Source organism: Dendrobates tinctorius, unplaced genomic scaffold (genome assembly GCF_039654945.1).
Source record: "Dendrobates tinctorius isolate UK_male_01 unplaced genomic scaffold, ASM3965494v1 ptg000151l, whole genome shotgun sequence".
Taxonomy (NCBI): Eukaryota; Metazoa; Chordata; class Amphibia; order Anura; family Dendrobatidae; genus Dendrobates; species Dendrobates tinctorius.
The window spans coordinates 2,259,181-2,269,952 of record NW_027361818.1 but is presented as its reverse complement, the minus strand read 5'-3'; positions in this window follow the sequence as shown (position 1 = coordinate 2,269,952).

Genomic DNA, 10,772 nt, shown 5'->3' with positions numbered 1-10,772 from the left:
AACAGGTGGTATTTGAGGATATGGAGGATAATACGGGTGGTAGTAGAGGATAATACGAGTGGTAATACAGGATATGGAGGATAATATGGGGCGACAGTGGAGGATATACAGTATAACACAGGGGGTACTTGAGGATATGGAGGATAATACGGATGGTAGTGGAGGATAACACCGGTAGTATTTGAGGATATGAAGGATAATACAGGTGGTATTTGAGGATCTGGGCTAAAACACAGGTGTAGTTAAGGATCTGGAGAATATACGTAGGCAGGAAAGGACTATACAGCTGGGTTTCTGTAGGATAATATTGGTGGGTAATTACATTACAGAAGAGCTGGAGGAGCGGTAATTGACACAAGAGATATAGCACAGCAGCAAAGTGACAAACGAAGTGTGAGCTCTACGGACGTGATGATCCTTAGATTCTTCATCTCCTTCTATATGATTTCCATGGTAAGTCTTACTTCCCCTATTTCCTCTGCCTGTCTTCGCTCTGGCATGGAGCGCTGTCTCCTCTAGATGTACCCAGCATCATCACCGCCACCTCGGAGTCCCTAGGTCACACCTGTAGCTCTGCTCGCTCTCTTGTCCCTGTAAGTCAGTCTCTGCTCCCCCTCCACTTCCTACTCCAGATTAAAGCGATTAGCAGCTCACATCCAGCCAGACAGATGGTATGCAGGGCATCGCCTTTCCTCCATCCTACCAGAGTCCTGCAGAGCATTGCTCTCCTCAGCCTCTGCCAGAAACATATAGGGCATCATCTCATCCAATCCTAGCCTCTGGCAGATCACCTCTCCCAATAACAGAGCTTCTCATATCAATCTGCGTGGCGCACATCTGTCGTTTTAAAATGCCCTCACATACAACACTATTTTAAGTAATTTCAAAAAGAACTACTCCAAAAATTAAAAGGTTGAATTCCCCTTCAGATAAAGATGGGCAGAGAAGACAACGTGAAACAATCCTGGTCGCCATCTTACGTAGTATTCTGAAGTTATTTACCTGTATGTCTCGGAATAGAGTCTATCTAATGGTGTGATATAATCCGGCTTTATGACATCTTTCACCGGCGAGGAGTCTAATAGTGGGTCCAGTAACATGGTTATATTTAGGTAACATAAACCAGACCTTGTTAGGTTTGATAAAACGACTGAAGTTACGCTTTACATCTACGTACCCTGACACTGGATCTTTGGTCTAACTCAAGGTGCCAAGCGATTCAGAAATAGAGTCAATGTTCTAATACCTGGTAGGGTTTTTTTTTATTAATATGTTTTTGAATCTTTAAAAACGTAAGAATGAATGCTATTCATTCACTAGAGAGCACTGGCATGACTAAAATGCAAGCTAGCCACTCACTACAGGGGAACAGTGACATAACTGAGAATGCCACCTATCATAGGTGTCACATCACTGAGAATGCAAGCTATCCACTGACTAGAGAGCAGTAGAGACATCACTGAGAATGCAAGCTATCCACTGACTAGAGAGCAGTAGAGACATCACTGAGAATGCAAGCTATCCACTGACTAGAGAGCAGTAGAGACATCAATGAGAATGCATGCTATCCACTGACTAGAGAGCAGTAGAGACATCACTGAGAATGCAAGCTATCCACTGACTAGAGAGCAGTAGAGACATCACTGAGAATGCAAGCTATCCACTGACTAGAGAGCAGTAGAGACATCACTGAGAATGCAAGCTATCCACTCACTAGAGAGCAGTAGAGACATCACTGAGAATGCAAGCTATCCATTCATTAGAGAGCACTAGAGACATCACTGAAAATTCAAGCTATCCACTCACTAGAGAGCAGTAGAGACATCAATGAGAATACAAAATATCCACTCACTAGAGAGTACTAGAGACATCACTGAAAATTCAAGCTATCCACTGACTAGAGAGTAGTAGAGACATCAATGAGAATGCATGCTATCCACTGACTAGAGAGCAGTAGAGACATCACTGAGAATGCAAGCTATCCATTCATTAGAGAGCAGTAGAGACATCACTGAAAATTCAAGCTATCCACTGACTAGAGAGCAGTAGAGACATCACTGAGAATGCAAGCTATCCATTCATTAGAGAGCAGTAGAGACATCACTGAAAATTCAAGCTATCCACTGACTAGAGAGCAGTAGAGACATCACTGAGAATGCAAGCTATCCATTCATTAGAGAGCAGTAGAGACATCAATGAGAATGCAAGCTATCCACTCACTAGAGAGCACTAGAGACATCACTGAGAATGCAAGCTATCCACTGACTAGAGAGCAGTAGTGACATCACTGAGAATACAAAATATCCACTCACTAGAGAGCAGTAGAGACATCAATGAGAATGCAAGCTATCCACTGACTAGAGAGTAGTGACATCACTGAGAATACAAAATATCCACTGACTAGAGAGCAGTAGACATCACTGAGAATACAAAATATCCACTGACTAGAGAGCAGTAGAGACATCACTGAAAATCCAAGCTATCCACTCACTAGAGAGCAGTAGAGACATCATTGAGAATGCAAGCTATCCACTCATTAGAGAGTTGTGTGGGCATCACTGAGAGTACAAGTCATCTACTCACTAGAGAGCAGTAGTGACATCACTGAGAATACAAGCTATCCACTCACTAGAGAGGAGCGGTGACATAACTGAGAATACAAACTATAACAAACACTGCTCTTCGGAATAAACTACATCAGTGAATAACCGAAAAAATGAAGTGATCCAAAAACACAATTAAAACTATATTTTATTCATAAAATTATTATAATTTTCAAACGCAAAAACAAAAAATGCCCAATAGGAGGCGCTCAATCCCTAATAACAATGTGATTACATAGATATTTCACAAAGTAGATATATGAAGTTAGCCAAATGATTATTCCATATAGCAAATATAATAATCCCAGTACAAAGAATGAAAGATAATTATAAAGGCAAACCTAATGGTTATAATCTCCTAAATTGTAACATGACATTATATGTCTAAGTACCTATGTAAACTGCCCAAAATAGACTATACTGATGGCATAGAGTTAGCGATAACAAATAATGACAATAAAGCCATGACAATACCTGAATGCTGTGTAAATAATAATGGGCGCCGCAGCCTCCTCACCCCAACGCGCGTTTCGCACCAAGCTTTTTCCGGGGGCGTTGGATCACTTCAATTTTTCGGTCATTCACTGATGTAGTTTATTCCAAAGAGCAGTGTTTGTTATATATGGTTAGAAGTGCCAGATAATTTGTGGACTACTATTGTGGTGTATTGAGAATACAAGCTATCCAGTCACTAGATAAGAGGAATGACATCACTGAGAATACAAGCTATCCACTCACTAGAGAGCAGCAGTGACATAACTGAGAATACAAGCTATCCACTCACTAGATAAGAGGAATGACATCACTGAGAATACAAGCTATCCACTCACTAGAGAGCAGCAGTGACATAACTGAGAATACAAGCTATCCACTCACTAGAGAGGAGCGGTGACCTCACTAAGAATGCTAGCTATCCACTCACTAGAGTGGAGTGGTGACTTCACTGAGAATGCAAGCTATCCAGTCACTAGAGAGCAGTAGTGACATCACTGAGAATACAAGCTATCCACTCACTAGAGTGGAGCAGTGACATCACTGAGAATACAAGCTATCCACTCACTAGAGAGGAGCGGTGACATTGCTGCTATCTTTAATTGGGTCCATTGCACCCTGATAGTGCATTTCTTTGGAGGCCTGGGCAGGTAAGCATCTCTGCCTTTTTTCTGAGATTTTTAAAAATTTTGGGGGGATTTCTAAGTCCTCTTTTTTTGTGGAGACTTACAGAAAACGTTTGACATCTGTTATAGCCAACAAAGGATATATAATAAAATATTGAGATGAACTTTTGTTAATGACCAAATACTTATTTTCCACCATAATTTGCAAAATAAATCTTGCCAAATCAGACAAGGTGATTTTCTGGGTTTGTTTTCTTATTTTGACTCTCATCGTTGTGGTCTACCTATGATGTCAATTACAGGCCTCTCATCTTTTTAAGTGGGAGAACTTGCACAATTGGTGGCTGACTAAATCCTTTTTTCTCCACTGTATTTTGGTCACATCATACGAAGACAGCAGACACTAGAGAAGGACATCATGGCTGGAAGAATAGAAGGAACAAGGCCAAAAGGAAGATAAGCATTCCAATGGCTTGATACCATCAGGACAACGGCAGAGAAGAACCTGGTGGACTTATTTAGGATTGTACAAGATGGATCTTCCTACAGATCGTTCATCCATCAAGTCACCATGGCTCGAAATCGAGACGAAGGCCAATAAATACATAAAATAAATTAGTATACAGAATTATAATTCAACTAAATGAAGAACATACATTTTCCTCATCAATTGTTATTTTCATTTGCTACAACCAATAACCATACAATATGTAATGTAATAACCAAGCACCCCAAAATGTACAAAAATACATTTATGACAGTTAAAAAACATGGATTTTTGTGATAACTCACAGTAAAATCCTTTTCTCCGAGACGCTCATTGCAGGACACAGGACTGTGGGTGTATGCTACCGCCGCCTGGAGGCTGACACTAAGCGAACAAAAAGAGGTTAGCTCCTCCTTCGCCGCATACACCCTCGCCCCGATTGCGGGCGGAAACCAGTTTCATGCAACAGAAGTAGAACAAAAAATCAGCCTTAATGCAGATAATATGTCTGGAAAGGAACCACCCTAACATCAACAAAAATGCACATTAATTAAATAAACAAAAGCCAACTGGTTAACAGGGTGGGTGCTGTGTCCCCCAATAAGCGTCTCGGAGAAAAGGATTTTACAGTGAGTTATCACAAAAATCCATGTTTCTCCTTCGTCTCATTGGGGGACACAGGACGAAGGGACGTCCTAAAGCAGTCCCTGGGTGGGAAGTTGACTCATCAATCCAAGCTACATGCACCTCATTCTAAAGGTGCGCCACTGCTGCTTGGAGAATCCTTCTACCCAGGCTCGCATCTGACGAAGCCTGAGTATGGACATTGTAATGTTTAGTAAACATGTGCAGGCTGGACCAGGTTGCTGCCTTGCACACCTGTTCAGTCGAAGCCTGGTGCCGAAGCGCCCAAGAGGCGCCCACTGCCCGAGTAGAGTGTGCTCTGATCCCTGCTGGAACCGGCGCACCTCTGATGCAGTAGGACTCCTGAATAGTTAGACGGATCCACCTGGCTATGGTCGATTTTGAGGCTGCGAGTCCTTTCCTGCGTCCCTCGGGGAGCACGAACAGTGTGTCTGTCTGCCGAAAGGGTGCCGTCCGCGATGTGTACCTTCTGAGTGCTCTCACCAGGTCCAATGTGTGAAGAGCCTTTTCCACGCAGTGTACTGGCGCTGGACAAAATGAGAGCAAGACAATATCCTCATTAATGTGGAACGAGGAAACGACCTTCGGCAGAAAGGGGGGAGCTGGTCTAGGCACCACCTTATCCCTGTAGAAGGTAAGAAACGGTGCTCGGCAGGATAGGGCCGCCAACTCCGAGACTCGCCTAATGGAAGTGTCACGGGGTCCTTCTCCGATACCACACAATCAACAGAGCGAGGGAAGTGTGAACAATCCCAAGACCTTTATTACAGGCAAAATTAGAAGGTTCATAAACAATCCACCACACTGAGGATACAGTAGTCCAGAACAAGAATGTAGGCCAGTAACAGGATAAAATGTACAGGGAGATGAGATTCCAAAACTCTAGCATCCAGAGGATAAAATGGGTCCAAACGCTTCCTTCTCTCTGTGATAGTCTTTACACGATGCTCTCCACACAGGAACTGAGTTGTCCAGCTCCTGTCCTCCCCACCCCCTTTCTTGTGTCCAGAGGTAGTCAAACAGGTTGGGGCGGTTTGCAGGCCTCCCAGAGGAGAACAAAGGATCCTTGGGGATCGAGGAACTATAGGGTGCCATCAAGAGACAGATACAGTCAGGCTGTAGACTTACAAGGCAACAAGAAAAACACTATGAAAATAAGTGAAATAGAAATAGACACAAAATGATATCCACATAGCATATCCCACCATCACAGGAAGTTATGGCTACAAGGAATACCACCGGTGGCTAGCCCGAAGGGCAGTGCTGCAAACTGGAAATGTCGGCTATTGATGGCGAAACATAGAAACCTTTGATGCAGAGGAAAAATGGGGACGTGTAGGTAGGCATCCTGGATGTCGATAGAGGCCAAGTATTCTCCTTGCCCCATGGCCAATATAACTGAACGGAGCGATTCCATTTGGAAATGTTTGATCCTGATGAACTTGTTCAGGAACTTCAGGTCCAAAAGAGGCCCAACTGTCCTGTCCTTTTTGGGGACCGCAAACAGATTGGAATAAAAGCCCTGAGCCTTCTCGTGCTCTGGCATGGGAATAATGATTCCATTGTGCTGGAGTGACTCAATGGCCCCTATCAACGCCCATGCCAGGGCCTCCCCTTTGGGAAGACAGGAAAGAAAGAACGGTTTTGGGGGGTACATGACAAACTATCTTGTACCCCGAGGACACTAATTCAGTCACCCATGAGTCGTGTGCTACCGTGACCCAGACGTGGCGAAACCAGAGCAGGCGGCTGCCTACTCTGCTGATGTCGCCTAAAAAGAGCTCCGAGTCATTTAGCTGAGGATCTCTGGGACCTGGTTCCCCTCGACCTGGGCTGGCGAGCATGCATCCTCCCCAACGGGTTGGCTCTATATGAGGCCTGCCGATCCCTATCTTGGTTGGTGGAACTGGCAACTGCCGTGCACCCTGGGTTGCGAAAGGCCCAAAACCGTGCCTGAGCCTGCTGGCGAAACGGCGGTTTGACCCTTTGTTGCGGGAGGAAACTACTCTTTACCCCTGTAGCATCGGAGATGAGCTGGTCTAACCTTTCTCCGAATAGGCGGCCGCCCTGATAAGGCAGGGAAGTCAAGGACTTCTTGGAAGTTGAATCGGCCCGCCATGTCCTTAACCATAGGGCCCTCCTAATGGAAATTGCGTTTGCGGCCACAAGCGCCGCGCAATTGGCTGCATCCAAGGAAGCATTAAGTAATCACCAGCCGTAGCGATCTGACTCGCGATCTCCGATACCTAAGTCGGCAGGTCCCTATCCTGCAAGGCTTTGTTCAATGATTCTGACCATGACCTCATGGCCTTGGCTACCCACGTCGCCGCGAACGAGGGAGAGAGTGTTGATCCTGATGCTTCAAATACTGAACGAGCCAAGCTCTCTATGAGCCGATCAGTGGGATCCTTGATAGAAGAACCACTAGGTACAGATAACAGGGTTTTAGAGGGCAAGGGTGACAATGGTGGATCCACCACTGGGAATTCCGCCCATTTCTTACAGAGATCCGGGGCAAACGGATATCTTGCCTCGAGTGTCTTCTGGCCCGACAAACGCCTATCCGGCTGTTCTCTGTGACGTTGCACTAGTTCCTCGAACTCTGGGTGAGTGCAAAATACTCTATGCGGTCGCTTAGCTCGCTTAAAAGATACCTTCTGGCCTGAGGCCAGGGTGACATCATCCTCAATCCCCAGAGTCTGATTGACGGCTTCGATGAGGCTGTCAACTGTTTATCGACACCCCGGGGTATCTAGGTCCAGGGGTTCGTCTGAGTCATAATCTGAACTCTGCCCGCTCTCAACTGCTGGCGAAGGAGAGCGAGACGCCGACGTCACGGATGCCGAGGCACCGGATGGGCTGGGAGACGCCGTGTGGGTTCCTTTCCGCCTGCCTGGAGTGAGAGCGGCCCCTGCAGGCCGGAGGCTCTTGTGAGGTGGATGACCCCTCCCAGACAGGTGAGCCACTAGCCCTGCCCCTATCTGGGGCGTGAAGGGACTCAATCGCCTTTGTAAGCAATGCCATAGACTGTGATAGTGATAGGGCCCATTCCGGGGGATTTGGAACACTGGGCTCGGTCGCAGGGGATGGCTCCTGGGCGCGTTTGGAGTCGCAGGCTTTGCATAGGAGATGCATGCAGCGTATAGGAACGTGTGCGTCTTCCCCTTCCTGGCCATATTGTGTCTGCTAGGTATCAGTACTGCCCTGCTGGGGGGTGGGGGTGGGGGGAGGGCACTCCTTGATTATACTAGTGTGGCCTCTAGGGTCAGGGTCGCACTTACCCCGGTCCTGTGTCCCCCCCACGTGTCCTTGTTGCGCGCTGCTCCTCTCCGCGATGCGCGCACTTCAGCTGTGGGTGGGCTGACAGAGGCAGCCGTCCTTTCCCGTTTGCGGCCTACCCTGGAGTGAAGCCGGGGGCTCAATTTATTCGGCGCCCGCCCAGGCCTAACCCCGGCAGAAGCCGCGGGCTGGATTTTTAGTGTCCGCCCGCAGAGGGGTGGCGGGCAGGCCGCCGCATACAAGGGAGCGGTTGGCGTCGGGACCCGGCATCAGGCACGCTGCCAGGGAGGTAGAGGAGGAGCCTGAATATGGACCTTCGCGAGCTGCTGCTCCTCGATTGCATGAAGCTAAGGGCTCCAGCCCTCTGGACGCTGCCGCAGGGCCCTCCCAGGCCATCCATCCATGATGACTTCGCCGATCAGGTAGGGGAGGCAATATCCAGGACGGTGCAAGCACCCTAGCTCCATCCTCCTTCCAGGGATGAGGAGAGGGACCGTCTGCCGCCTTGCAGCACCGCCGTCTAGCGTTGGTGGAGCAGTGGGGGCCGCTCGGACTGTCTTGTGCCTCTGTACAGCCCATGGTTTCGATACCTAGGGGTGGTCAGGGCTAAGGCCGGCATCATGTCCCACATCGCGGGAGAGGATACGTGGAGGGACACTCACACGTGCTCGCCCGTTGATGGTTTGGGGAAATCGGACCCTTTCAAGAGGGTCTGTTGCCCCTGTCTTATCTTCATAGGAGAAAAAAAAAAAAGTCTGTGGAAAACGGCCCAGATATGTCCCACGGTGCGGGAGAGGATACGTGGAGGCGATACTCACACGTGCTCGCCCGTTGTTGGTTTGGGGAGATTGGACCCTTTCAATAGGGTCCGTCGCCCCTGTCTCATCTTCGTAGAAAAAGCGAAAAATAAAAAGAAGTCTGGAGAAAACCAGACGTGTGTGCCTCTAAAGTACACTAAGCATAAAACTGGTTTCCGTCCGCAATTGGGGCGAGGGTGTATGCGGCGGCGGAAGAGCTAACCTCTTTTTTTTAGTGTCAGCATCCAGTCGGCAGTAGCATACACCCACAGTCCTGTGTCCTCCAATGAGACGAAAGAGAAAATCTCAGTGACCGATAAAGTAATATAGTCGCCCCTTCTCTTCACTAAGTCCATCCATGGAGACTGTCAGTTTCTTAATCTGTTGACGATCAACTTTTTGGGATGCACCAACAGGCACTGATCAGAAAGGTGACTGTTTGCCTTCACCGAAAATCTCTTGTGTAAGAAAGGCCCACAAGTTCTCACTAGGGTTTAAATGCGGTCAGGATGATGCCCCGTCATTATTCTTCATCGTTAAGGCCTATACTGGCAGCCAAGTAGTGGAAACTTCAAAGCTGCAATGGAGCTTTATCCATTGAAAAAATTCTGGTTTTATTGAAAGACGCACTTTTTCATATACCACAACTTGAAGAAAGCGTCCTCTAAACACTGGCAGGTTTGGGAGTTGATTTTGAGTCCATCTTGAAATGAAAAAGGTCCAGCTAGCTAAACTTTAACAATAACAGCCCATAGTGGAGCTTTTATTATTAGTGGAGGTCTGTGCCCATTAGAGATCCAGCCAAGGGCCCATCTGTCTGCTCGTCAAGTGTCACTCTCATCCTGTGAACAATCTGACTTCAGTAATTTCTTGGCCCTGTCTTAACGTTTCACCTTCTGTGTCTTGCTCACTGGTGGTCGTGTTCAGACTGCTCACCTCGGCCGTGTCTCTGAGCACCGATCTTGCACTTCTGTGTCTTGCTCAGTGGTTCAGCCTCCTCATATAGGCCTTGCTTTTGAGAACTGAACACCATGTACTTCTGACTCTTGATAAAAAACTACTGATATCCTTAGGCAACACCTCTCTTATTACACAAATACACATCACCTGATCTGCTTAACCTGGCAAAAAATGATAATGTAGTCAAAATACTCACCTAATAGTGCACATGGTGTAGATAGCAGTGACACCATTGAGAGTGCAGCCTTTCCATTCACTAGAGAGCATTGACGTCACTGAGAATGCAGACAATCCATGCACTAGAGAGCGGTGACATCACAGAGTGCAGCCTATCCATTCACTAGAGAGCAGTGACGTCACTGCCTTTCCATTCGCTAGAGAGCAGTGACATTACTGAGAATGCAGCCTACCAATTCACAGGAGAGCAGTGACATCACTGAGCATGCAGCCTATCCATTCACTAGAGAGCAGTGACATCACTGAGAATGCAGCCTTTCTATTCACTAGAGAGCGACATCACTGCCTTTCCATTCACTAGAGAGCGGTGACATCACTGAGAATGCCGCCCATCCATTCACTAGAAAGCAGCGACATCACTGCCTTTCCATTCACTAGAGAGCGGTGACATCACCGAGACTGCAGCCTATCCATTCATTAGAGATCAGCGGTGACATCACCGAGACTGCAGCCTATCCATCACTAGAGAGCAGTGACATCACTGAGACTGCAGCCTATCCATCACTAGAGATTGGTGACATCACTGAGACTGCAGCCTATCCTTCACTAGAGAGCGGTGACATTACTGAGAGTGCAGCCTATCCATCACCAGCGAGCGGTGACATCACTGAGAGTGCAGCCTATCCATCACCAGCGAGCGGTGACA